Source organism: Brienomyrus brachyistius, chromosome 12, assembly GCF_023856365.1.
Source record: "Brienomyrus brachyistius isolate T26 chromosome 12, BBRACH_0.4, whole genome shotgun sequence".
Taxonomy (NCBI): domain Eukaryota; kingdom Metazoa; phylum Chordata; class Actinopteri; order Osteoglossiformes; family Mormyridae; genus Brienomyrus; species Brienomyrus brachyistius.
In genome coordinates this window covers 25,387,600-25,399,925 of record NC_064544.1, presented here as the reverse complement: position 1 = coordinate 25,399,925, position 12,326 = coordinate 25,387,600, and the positions used below count along the sequence as shown (strand labels likewise).

At 39.4% G+C, this 12,326-nt stretch overlaps 1 long non-coding RNA gene across 4 annotated transcripts; it reads left to right on the top strand.

Annotated features, from left to right (window-relative positions):
* Window positions 1–350: 350 nt before the first annotated feature.
* On the top strand, window positions 351–12,254 carry LOC125705371 (uncharacterized). Of its 4 annotated transcripts, none has more exons than XR_007381481.1 (5): window positions 351–861; window positions 2,987–3,044; window positions 7,334–7,425; window positions 7,621–11,123; window positions 11,224–12,254. It is a non-coding gene; the product is annotated as an uncharacterized LOC125705371 (long non-coding RNA). The 4 variants fall into 4 exon arrangements; XR_007381480.1 differs by lacking the exon at window positions 2,987–3,044 and having other exon boundaries at window positions 352–861; window positions 7,621–10,069; window positions 10,981–11,123; XR_007381479.1 differs by lacking the exon at window positions 2,987–3,044 and having other exon boundaries at window positions 352–861; window positions 7,621–10,673; window positions 10,981–11,123.
* The last annotated feature ends 72 nt before the right edge of the window (window positions 12,255–12,326 follow it).

Sequence of the window (12,326 nt, the reverse complement as noted above, 5' to 3'; positions counted from 1 at the left end):
CTCTGATCAGTGAGCGATAGCTCCGGCTGAAAGGAGCAGCATATTCCCGTTACCGCACGGCAGCTGACATAGATGTGAATGAGCTGCGCATGTGCAAACGGTGTTGCCACGGACTAATCACTTACCTGCTTCTCCTTTGCTTGAAATAAAACTATTGAATTTGACCGTTTCTTCTTCTTTTTTCTTATTTATTTATTTTTTCTTCTTATTCCATTGCAGAGGATGTAACTGCTGGTTAATAAGTTCCGTTGTTTTGTCTGATAGAAAATATGTAACGTAATTGATAACAGTTTTATATTGTACACGTGAGGAAGGATTAGGGAAGACACGCAGAATGCAAATACGACGTAATTACGTCATCAACATGAAACTATACGCATGACGTCATCTAGCGACATTTGGCGACTTTTCGAGCAGACTTTAGCTACTTTCCATTGAAAATAGTTGGCAACACTGTACCCCAGTTGAAACAGACTATAGTGGTGTAGACGCAGGGTGCACTTGTGTTGTGTGCCTGTTGAAGCAGTTATTTGGAAGTACGTTTAAGTGTTTGTGTGCCAGTACGGTTGCGTGGGTGGTTGCATTTTTTCTCGGTCGGCGTGACTGCTTGTCTGTCTTTGTTAATAAACAGCGCGAGAGTTACCGACAGCTGCGTGAGCGGCTTTCTGTCCGCGTACCTTCGCCAAGAGCACCCGCGGGGTAATATCTAATATCGGTAACGTTAACTTGGAAAAGGACAGTTGCACTTGATCTTTGCTCGGTCGCCAGTCGGGGCTGGGAGGACATTGTTGTTTTTCGACCTCCCTAGAGCAATTTCGCTTTATTTTAGTTAAAGGTGGTTCAGTAGGAAGTTATTCTCGGGTAAGTAATTGTTAATTTTGATATTTTAAAAGTGTAATTTCTAAGATTCTCTGACCCAATCGGATACTTCAAAAAGTTCCGTTTTAACGCAAGTCTTAATTTAGTTTGTACTCGGTACTTTATTATATTAACTGTACGTTAATTAAATCAAGTAAAAGTTAAATATGCTATATTAATATACTGGGCTGGGAGTAGAGGACGGGATCATAGTGAGCTAGTTAATTATGGGGCCAGCTCAGTGTTGTGTTTGCCCTTCTGGATGTTTGCGTCCAGTCGGACTTTGTCTGCGAGCGATGTAAGTTAGTGGACTCACTCATGGTCAAGGTTCCTGACCTAGAAGAGCAACTGTATGGCTCTCATCAGGCACAACAAGGAGTTAGAGGAGAGAGTTTAATACACCTTTTAGGGAGACGGTGTGTACGTCACAAGCGGGGAGGGGGGAGATGAAGAACAGCCAAGTCGAGAGTTGGGTGATCGTAGGTTAGGCCACTTAAAAAAAAAAAAATGGTTCTCGTCCTTTTTTTTGGAGGGGGTGGGTCGAGGGGAGGGATTTATTTATTTATTTATTTTACAAATATTGACTGACTGTTTGGACTTTCAAATATGTAAGAAAATACATATTTGAAAATACATACCGAAGAGAGCAGACCTACGTTGTACGCCTCCTCAGTTCTTCCAGTTTGTTGTGTTTCAAATATATTAAATGTAAGAAAATACAAGAATGTAAATTCCTTGATCCATGTGTTTCTCATAAATGCCTTCCCAACTATGGATTTGGATACTTTATGCTGATGTTTCATTCGTGAATATAAAAATGATACTATTTCAAACCAATATTCTGTTTGTCATTCCCATTCTAAATGAAAAACCAAGAATTTAAAATATGTAAAAAGAAAGTGTATTAAAACATGTTAAAACACGAGGAATTTACAAAATACAGGAACCTGAATGGTTGAACAAGGAAATGCAACTCTACAAACAAGTACTTAAGAACATGTAACACATCACTTCCCCAGATTTAAATCTTTGCACCAGCCCATCTCAGGTAGAGACAAATTTAGGTTCATGAAACCATTCCAAGACTAGGATTACACAATGTGGATCAATCGTCGATGTGGAATGCGCGGGAAATTCAAATTTCGTCATTCTTGGGCATTTTCCATGCGATTTTTACGAAATAAAAAAAAATTTGGGTCGGAGGCATTTCGGCGGGTCGGGCGGGGACGAGAACCAATTTGTTTTTTTTAAGTGGCCTTATAGGCGTAGAAAAGGGTGTATACAGTTTACAGAGGCAGCATCACCTGAAATGACTGTGTCTAACTGCTTTCAGGTACTTCCAGCTTTAGAGCCAGAAGAGACTGGTGAGGCAGGAGGCTCCTTGGGCACTGAGGAGCCCCCTCCCCCCAGGAAGAGGGAGGTTGTGGTAGTAGGGGATTCATTTATTAGAGGTGTAGACAGTTATGTGTGCACCTGTGAGTTATGGTGCCCAGGTAGCGGACCTTCCGAATTGTGTTCACAGGCTTTTGGCCTCAGCAAGGGTGAACCCAGTAGTAGTGGTGCACGTTGGCACCAACGGTATAGGAAAGGGTGGGAGGGCTGTTCTGCAGGATAAATTTATAGAAGTCACGGATAAGCTTAGAAGCAGAATGATTCCTGTGCCATGTGCAAGCCAGGCTAAATTAGCTGAGTAAGGAGATTAAATGCGTGGCTAAAAGGGTGGTGTAGGAAAGTGGGGTTTAGGTTTATGGGGCACTGGAAGACCTTCTAGAACAGGTGGGACCTGTTCAAGCCGGATGGGTTGCATCTGAACCAGAGGGGAACCAGTGTATTGGGGAGGCGTATGTGTAGAGTAGTTGAGAAATGTTTAAAGTAGGAACTGGGGAGGCAGGGAGGTTAGTTATGAATGTAGTTGTGGGGAGATGGAAAGCCCCAATTAATATTAAAAGTGAGCACTGTAAAAGGCCTACCCTTGGCGGTCTCTACTTAAACGCTTGGGGTATTAGAAACAAAATTCATGATTTAGAGGCTTTAATTTCATCAGACTCTTCGACGTAATAACAGAAACATGGATGAGTGACAGTGATGGAGAAGAATATAATATGGATGGTTACACATTGTTCCGTAGAGACCGGATAGGAAAGAAGGGAGGTGGTGTTGCAGTATATGTAAAAGAAAACTTGCAGGTAAGGGAGCTCACTGTTAAAAATAAAAGTACAGAAGCTGTCTGGGTAAAACTTGATGCTAAAAACTCAGATGGCCTAATTCTTGATGTTTGTTATAGAGCATCTAATGTAGCTGCAGAGGAAAGCAGAATGTTATATGACGATATCAGGATTATGAGTAATAAAAATGATGTGTTGGTAATAGGTGATTTTAATTTACCCGGGATACAGTGGGACATAGTCTCTGGCTCTTCTGTAAATGAACTTGAGATGGTGGAATTAGTACAGGATTGTTTTTTAACTCAGTTTGTTAATACCTCTACCAAGGAAGAAGCCCTTCTTGATCTTGTTTTCTCTAACAACCAGGATAACATTGGAAAATTAGAGATCACAACATGATTAAAGTTGAGGTTAATTTTAGTGTCCAAAGAGCAAAGTCCAAAAAAAAATATACAATGTTTGGAAGGCTAACTTTAATGGAATGATACTGAAACTAGAAACTGTAAACCATATGGACTTAAACAGCAAAACTGTTGAAGAGGCATGGGCATTTTTTAAAAACACATTGATGCAAGTGCAAGAGGACTTCATACCTGTTTCCAGAAAAACTAAATCTAGGAAACTGCAGCCAAGGTGGCTTATTAAGGAAATTAAGAAAAAGTCAGTAGGAAAACGGCTCTCTTCCACAAATGGAAATTAACTAATGATTTCAGAATAAAGCAGGAGTATCTAAGTCTACAGGTTGAGTTAAAAAATAACATTAGACTCGCTAAGAGAATGTAGAAAGAAAGATTGCATTGGAGGCTAATACAATAAAAGTTTCTTCCAGTATTTTAATTCCAAAAGAGCTCTAAAAGCCGAAATCACTAATTTGCAGATTAATAAGGGCCTTATAATTGAAAATGAAATTGATATAGCAAATGAGTTTAATGATTATTTTACACGGGTGTTCACAATAGAGAACACAAGTAACTTACTACCATTTAGTACAAACACAACGTCGTCTATGACCAGTGTATATATAACTGAGGCTGGTCCTACAAAGCTTAGCTAAGTTCAAAATAAATAAATCACTGGGCCCTGATGGCATCTTACCTATAATTCTAAAAGAGATGAGGTATATTATTAGCGAACCTTTAACTTTACTATTTCAGAAATCCTTATCAACTGGTGTGGTACCTTCTGATTAGAAACATGGTAATATTCAAACACTCATATTCAAAAAAGTAATCCAGCAAACTATAGGCCAATCAATTTAACTTGCATAACTGGAAAAGTAATCGAAGCTGTAATCCAAATGACAATGGTGGATTACCTGGATTCAAATAAAATTCTGAGGGATAGCCAACATAGATTTAGGAGAGGTAGATCCTGTTTAACTAATTTTTAGTTAACTCCTGTATTTTTAGTTAAGATCCTGTTTAACTAATAGTTCTTTGAGGAAGCTACAGGAGAAATTGATCACAAAAAGGCCTACGACATGATCTACTTAGATTTCCAGAAGGCCTTTGTTGTCCCCTACAAACGGCTTTTGCTTAAGCTCAGAGCTGCAGGGATTTTTAGAACTGTAGCAGCTTGGATCGAATACTGGTTAACAGACAGGAAACAGCAGGTAGTTATTAGAGGCACAATGTCACAGTGGGCCTGCATTCATAGTGGGGAACCGCAGGGTTCAATTTCAGGACCACTATTGTTCCTAATTTACATTAATGATACTGACAGCAATGCATACAGTAAACTGGTTAATTTTGCAGAAGACAGTGGGTGGTGTAACATATACTAAACTAGCAGCACAGAGGCTGCAGTGGGATCTTGATTTAATTAGCGACTGGGCTGATACCTGGCAGATGAAATTTTATGTAAATAAATGTAATCCATGCAGGGAGCAGAAATATAAAGTACAGATATTTTATGGGTTCCACTGAAATAAAGGTAACTGATTATGAGAAAGACCTTGGTGTGTATGTTGATGCTTCCATGTCCCACTCTCGCCAGTCTGGGGAAGCAATTAAAAAGGCCAATAGGATGTTGGGTTACAACTCTAGGTGTGTGAATAGAATTATACAATTCCTTGGTAAGACCCCATCTAGAATATTGTGTGCAGGTTTGGTCACCATACCTTAAAAATGACATTGCTGCCTTGGAAAAGGTTCACTGTAGGGCTACAAGAATGATTCCTGGTCTCAGAGTAATGTCTTATGAGGAGAGGTTAGCTGAGCTGAATCTGTTCAGTCTTGCACAAAGGAGATTAAAGGGGCACATGATCCAGGTATGTAAGATGTAACAGGTCTGGATGGCTATTTTAATAGATAGATAGAGATAGATAGAACTTTATTAATCCCTCGGGAAGGTTCCTCTGGGAAATTCTAGTTTCCAGCAGCAGTACACCAGCATATTACAAGTTATAAAAGTACAATAAAAAATACAATATAAGAGGAGGAATTTAAACTACACATACTAAGGTAAGAGCCAACATACAGATAAGGATACGAGTAGGGAGGGGGGAAAGGGAAAAAACTATTCACAATAAAAGGGAAATAGAGGGTTTAAATACTAGTAATATTATATTAGTTTAAATATATATTAGTTTAAATACTAGAACTCGTGGCCATAGGTGGAAATGAGTGGGAGAACATTTTAAAATGAATTTGAGGAAGCACTTCTTTACATAGTGTTTAGTTAGAGTATGGAATAATCTTCCTATTCATGTAGTACAAGCTAAAACCCTGGGTTCCTTTAAATCAGAGCTAGATATGATTTTAACAACTCTGAGCTATTAGTTAAGTTCTCCCCAAGCAAGCTTGATGGGCCAAATGGCTTCCTCTCGTTTGTAAATTTCTTATGTTCTTGCATCAGACTACTTAAGTCCAACACGTTATCCGGCTAAGTAAGAAATACTATTTTGTGATACAGGTCCCAGGTTTAGTGGAATTTCACTGTTGTGTACATGTGCCTACTGTGACCATCTGTATCCACAGACTAATGTAGTGTATACTCAAGAGTCTGTATATGTGGAAAGGCATGAACTTGGCTTTAGTCCATTTAAAAACCATTCACTAACAGCTGTGTAAAGACAGGTTTCTATTTGTGCGGCTAAGGGTGTCTGTGATGCCCGGCCCGTCCACTCCTCGTGTGTGCCACGCCCCCTAATATTCCACGTGTGCTTTCCCGATCATGCCCAGCTGTGTCTGATTATTTTCAACCAGTCTTGTCCTTTTAAGTCCACGTCTTGCCTAATGCCTTTGTCTGTCATTGATGTTAGTTGGCGTCCGATGTTTCCCTCTCCCAGTCCCTTGATTAAACCCCTAGTTTTGCCCCGTATTTGCCTGTCTGCCTGCTTCCTGTCTGCTCGCCTACCCGTTCGCCTTACCCGCGCCCACGTCGCGTGACAGTGTCAGTGTTGTTTTAGATTTATTTAGTAAAGTAGTTTCACGGAAAATGTGTGTGAAATATTGTATTTCTGGAGTTAACATGTTTTTAATGGACAGTGACAATATGTCATGTACAAACATGAATTCAGCTCTCTAAGGAAACACATCATGGAACTTTAATTACTGTCCCAGGCCTCTAAATTGCATACACACTTCTGAGATCGCACTTTTCATGTCACCTTCCAAGCATACTCTCCCGGGGTATTCGTGGAGATTTTCTGACCACTATTACAAGATTTCTGTATTTTGGCAGAGGATATTGGGCCCCGTTTCTCCACATTTTGTCTCTTTGTATCTCTCTCCCACTTTTCTTTCATCTTAATTTGCTGTTCCCCTCCCTATACTATTCTCTTTTGTTTTATTACAAATATAATTAAGCAGATCCGTAGTTTTACTTCTTGGGTTTTTCATTTTGGAAAAATGAAAGTGGGAGGTTATTCATTCTAGGACTATGAGCGGCTTATCTGAAATCCAACTTCCAAACTGTATTTTCAGCTTTAAACAAGACTACAGAATAACACTTACTTTCAGAAACAACCCCATACTATACTTTTGTATTTATTTTGCATGGCAACCGTACCAGTTCACAGTCATGTGATAATACAGAATATTGTTTTGTTCATTGTAGTATTCCAAATAACTGAATCACAGAGTAATGACTAATTTGTAAGCATATGTTTTTGTCATTCTATTAGGTTATTGTTAACAATATTAGGACAAACTACTTTTCCAGCCATTGAATTATGTAATGATTATTATTCATAGCATATTAAGTAAGATCTGCAAAAAGTCAATGTGAGGGACTGCTCTGTACACAAAACACCTCAACTTTTGGGGCCTTTTAACCTGGTTGTGCATTGGTCTGCATTCATCTTGCAGGTGAGTAAGGGACCAGCCACTTGCTTGTGAGGGGATGACGCCAACCCTGATGAGCAGCCCCAACCTGAGCAGATGGCTGTGCAGGGGCTCTGGTGAGGAGCACTAATGATATGTGTCAAGTCACTTTGTCATAGAACTAACTGCTGACACTCCACTACGTCCCCCTCACTACTATCTTTAACACCTGGAAATGCAGACATCCTGAGATGTGCAAAACCAGAGTGCTAATGTGCTGCTTCCACTTGTATTTTTACAATGTCTTTGCTTTTATTTTTCATTTTCTCTAGGTAGTGCTAGTTGGACCCAAGGCTGTTCAGAATAAGTTTCACAACCTCCACTTTGGTCTTCCTACTCAGCTTAACACAGTGGTCAGAGATCTTTGTATCCTGTTTGATTCATATCTGTGTTTTGATTTTCACATAAGAAGTATTACTAGAACTTCGTTTTACCATCTACAGAACATAGCCAAGCTTTGGAAGGTGCTCTCTTTTCATGATGCAAAAAAACGAATACATGCCTTCATAATATTAAGACTGGTTTACTGTAATGCCCTCCTTTCTGGTTGCTCATCTGCATCCTTACATAAACTTACATAAACTGGCTTCCAGTTAAGTCTCAGATTGACTACAAATACTGCTATTAACTTATAAAGCACTGAATGTCTCTTACAACCCTCCCTGCTTCCTTCGATCTGAAGGTGCTGGTTATCTATTAGTACCTTGAGTAGAAAGAACTACAGTAGGCTGTAAGCTCTTATAAAGCTCCACAGCTATGGAAGTGCAGGATTCAGACTCGCTCTCAATATTGAAGTCTAGACTAAAAACACACTTGTTTACTCTAGCTTATAGGGACTCTATAGTTCTAGCTAACTACTCACCTCCAGTCAGGCCTATAGTGTGAGGTGAAGAGCTGGGTGGGGATCGGTGCCATTGATTTTTGATGAACTGAACTGCCAGTGCTGTCACTCTAGTGTCACACTCGGAATTGGACTACTGACAGTTCCCGGACTCACCATGTCTCCTCCTACTTATGCTGCCATAGCCATATCTGCCGGAGGTTACATATTGCACTCGCCTAACTGTTTGCACTGCCTCTAGTCTCCCCTACTTTCGCTAATTGCACATTTTATTTCCCCTACCCCTCCTGGGATGTGCTGCCTGGAGACCCCAAAATATCAGGATATTCTGCCTACTCTGCTGCCTGTGACACCTCCACTACCTATGCCTTCTTTCCTGCCTGTTCGTCCTTCTGCTTGTGACGTTTCTCCTGTATGCCATGCTGCTGTAGCACTGTTTGTCCTCTCATCAGAAGCAGCGCCAGCACCTACTTGACATTACCTGCCTGCCTCCTACTTTGAAACTCAAATCTTAAAATTTGGACAATGTGAATTATGACTTTGCCTTCTTACTCATTTGGCTTAATCTCTCGGGTCTGGAGGAGGTGCTCCCCCTTTGAGTCTGGTTTATTCTTTGCCACTGTCACCTCTGGCTTGCTCATTGGGGGCTTTGGGAAGGGATAATGTAAAGCGCTTGGAGACAATGTAATTTTGTGAAAATGTGAAATAAAAATAAATAATTGAATTGAATTGTCACATATCTATAGTCTGGTATCTAGCACTCAATTTGGACTAAAGTGACAAAAAGATGTTAAACACCCCTAGTAGCGGTACTATACACACATTTCCAATACTGTTGGTGCACATTGGTGGATTTTATCAGGTCCAAGCATGCTTCTTCAGGTTTTTTCTAGGTTTGTGTAAGTGGTATACAGTGTCCTCCACAATTATTGGCACCCCTTATAATGATTTGTAAAAAGGGTTAGTAAAAATCTACCTTTTGGTGAAGTAGTTTCATATCACACTGAAAAAATGAGAAAAATCCAACCTTTCCTTAAAATAAATTTATTGAAAGAAAAACAAATCCTTCATCAAAAAATAATTATTTTCAACAAAAACACATGTGCTACGATTAATGGCACCCCTGCTTTTAATACTTTGTACAACCTCCCTTTGCCAGTATAATAGCACTGAGTCTTCTCCTATAACATTTTATAAAGGTTGGAGAATACCAAGCAAGGCATCTGAGACCATTCCTCTTTACAGAATTTCTCCAGATCATCCAGGGTCCTAGGCCCTCTCATATGCACTCTCCTCTTCAGCTCAACCCACAGGTTTTCAATGGGGTTCCGGTCAGGGGACTGAGATGACCATGGCAGAAGCTTGATTTTGCAGTCAGCTAACCATTTTTGTGTTGATTTGGACATGTGCTTAGGATCACTGTCCAGTTTGAATATCCAATGACAGTCCAATTTTTGTTTCCTGGCAGAGGCAGCCAAATTTTGATTTAAAATGTCCTGGTATTTCATGGAGTCCACACTGTAAAAAATGAATCATGAGGCTTGTAATTTTCTTTAATCAAATTGATGTAATCATTAAAAATAATGTGCATATTTAATTAAAAAAATAGGTTTTCTGTGTTTCTTATAATATATTGAGAACATTTCACTAATAAAATTAAGAAATAAATTTTACCAATTTTTTAAGGAAATGAGTGCAATTTTTAGGCTTAATTTGAGGAACCGTTTAGGCTAAAATTTTGAGGAAAAAAGGTTTCATATTTATTTTAAGAGAATTGGTCCAGTTATCTGGGTTTGATTGAGTCACCATTTGAATCGCAACAACAGCTGTGGTCAGATGGCGTTTTGAAGGAGCAGATGATCAGTGTAAAATATTAAGAGGTAAGTTAAGCCCCTTACTATTTTTTGCATTTTATTTTGATTTCTTAAATAAGCTCCTCAGGACACCGCTTACTTACGCTAGTACAGGAATTGTTTTACACTAATTTTTGAATCTGAACGACAGTGATCATTTTGGCATGTGAAACAGTGACTATGTTTAACCAGGTGTTTTAAAATAAAGGTTTACAATTATGCAATGTTATTTGATGTGAAAATCTGAACTCAAGCTCATTAGTCGTAACTCCTCACATGCACGTGCTGAGGCTAGAATGGACATGTTGGTCGCTAAAGCAAAAATGATTATGGCCATGCATCAAACTTGATAGATGGGGCAGTTTCTATGATTATACTTATCTTTTAAGAGTGTTGATGTGTTTATATATTCGCTTCAAATTGTAAAGATGTATTAGTGTTTAATCATTTCATGCAATATATGCATTTTTTTCATTCATCCTCGACGTTAGAAGGCGCCCTCTTAAACAAAACAATTCACAAACACCTTAGGAGCAACACGATGGCGTTTCAGGACATAACCATGCTTTTGACTAGTTGAAGAATACAAACATCTTTGCAATCATTAAGGCAGTATCAGTCTTCATAAAGAGTAAGATATCTATAGCAATTTACATTTTCTCTTTGATTAATCTATGTAAAATTCGACCTGAATGAAGTTATTTGAACACATTTGAGATTTACTATAATACAAATTTTTTTAAAATTAGTCTTTAACGATATTTAAAAATGTTTAGACTTGTTTATCAGTGTGTTTAGCAGTATTGGGTTTCTAGGCTGAAACCATTCCAATTTCATGATTTTGATGATTAAAAATATGTAATAAAAATATTCCACAAACATTACATTAAATGTAAACCCTTATAACTACTTTTCTTTATGAATAATAATTTTAACAGCAACTTCTGAGCAAACAATGAAGCTTGTGGTGAAAGAAAAAATGTCAAAAACCCTTGCTCTCCGAAGACATGAGGTGGTTGAATTCTGCCCGACTGTTGCAGAATTTAAAGATCACTGGCCTGCTCTGTTTGACGTTCTCCAGGTAGGGATTTTACATTTTGTCATTAAATACTGTCACAGATAATAATGTGGTTGTCAACTGAACATAATTATAATCAGTGTTTGTGTGTTTCATTTTTTAGATTAATGAAGAGTTTAGGAGAATTATTACTCTGCACCTTGAGCCAACATTTATTAAGGTTGGATTTGTGATACCGGCCGATGAAGAAGGACAGGGATCCAGATATGCGAGCTACAGCGAGTTTTAATGAAAGCACTGAAGTGCTAGTTCTAATGGGGAAAAGCAAAGAGAATGGACAATGTCCGTAAACGTGGGTCAGAAGCCAGGGAATCCGTTCAACAGGGAGACACGGGACAAGAGCACACGGGGAAGCGGGAACAGGACTTGCCGGTCTCAGCAGGGTAGACCGGTTAGGTTCGGGAACGGGTCTGGGAAGAGGACGAGAGAGAGTAAGAGGATACCGCTTCTTTCAAAATGATTTATGACCTAAAGGTCATAAAGGTCATGGGGGGCGGAGTTTGGGGCGTGGTTGTGGTGGTACGATGTGACGTCATGGGAGAGGGATTTAAATGAATTATTTATTATTTAATAATTTATTATTATTTAAAATTATTTATTTATTATTATTATTTATTTTAAAAATTATAATTTTATATTGAGGAGAGTGCTTATGAGTGTGTATTATTTTTAAGTTATTTATTTATTATTTTAAAAATTATAATTTTATATTGAGGAGAGTGTGGGGTTTTGTCGGGCGCCGCCGGGGCTGAGCGGGGTGGGTTACCTGATGGAGCGTGAGCGTACGCTGTGCGGTACTGTGGTAAGGTCCCCGGGCTTTGGAGAATCAGCAAAGGACTCTGAGAGAGCGATGCTATGTGTCTGGTGCGGTACTGCGGTAAGGTCCCCACGACTTTGGATAATCCGCGGAGAGAGCGATGCCGGAGAGCTGAGAGCCGTGCTGCTCGAGTCTGATGCCGGAGAGCTGAGAGCCGTGCTGCGCGAGTCTGATGCCAGAGAGCTGAGAGCCGTGCTGCGCGAGTCTGAGAGAAACTCTGAGAGAATGAGACTCTGGGAGAAAATGATAAAGTTGGAGCAAAGAATGAGAGGAGGCGGAGGGTCTGACGTCCAATAAAAACGCTTGGCGGTAGTTTTGACAGTGTGTGTGTTTTTTTCCTCACGCAACCGTTTGTATTACATTAGCGTATGGGGCCGCACTTTTGTACA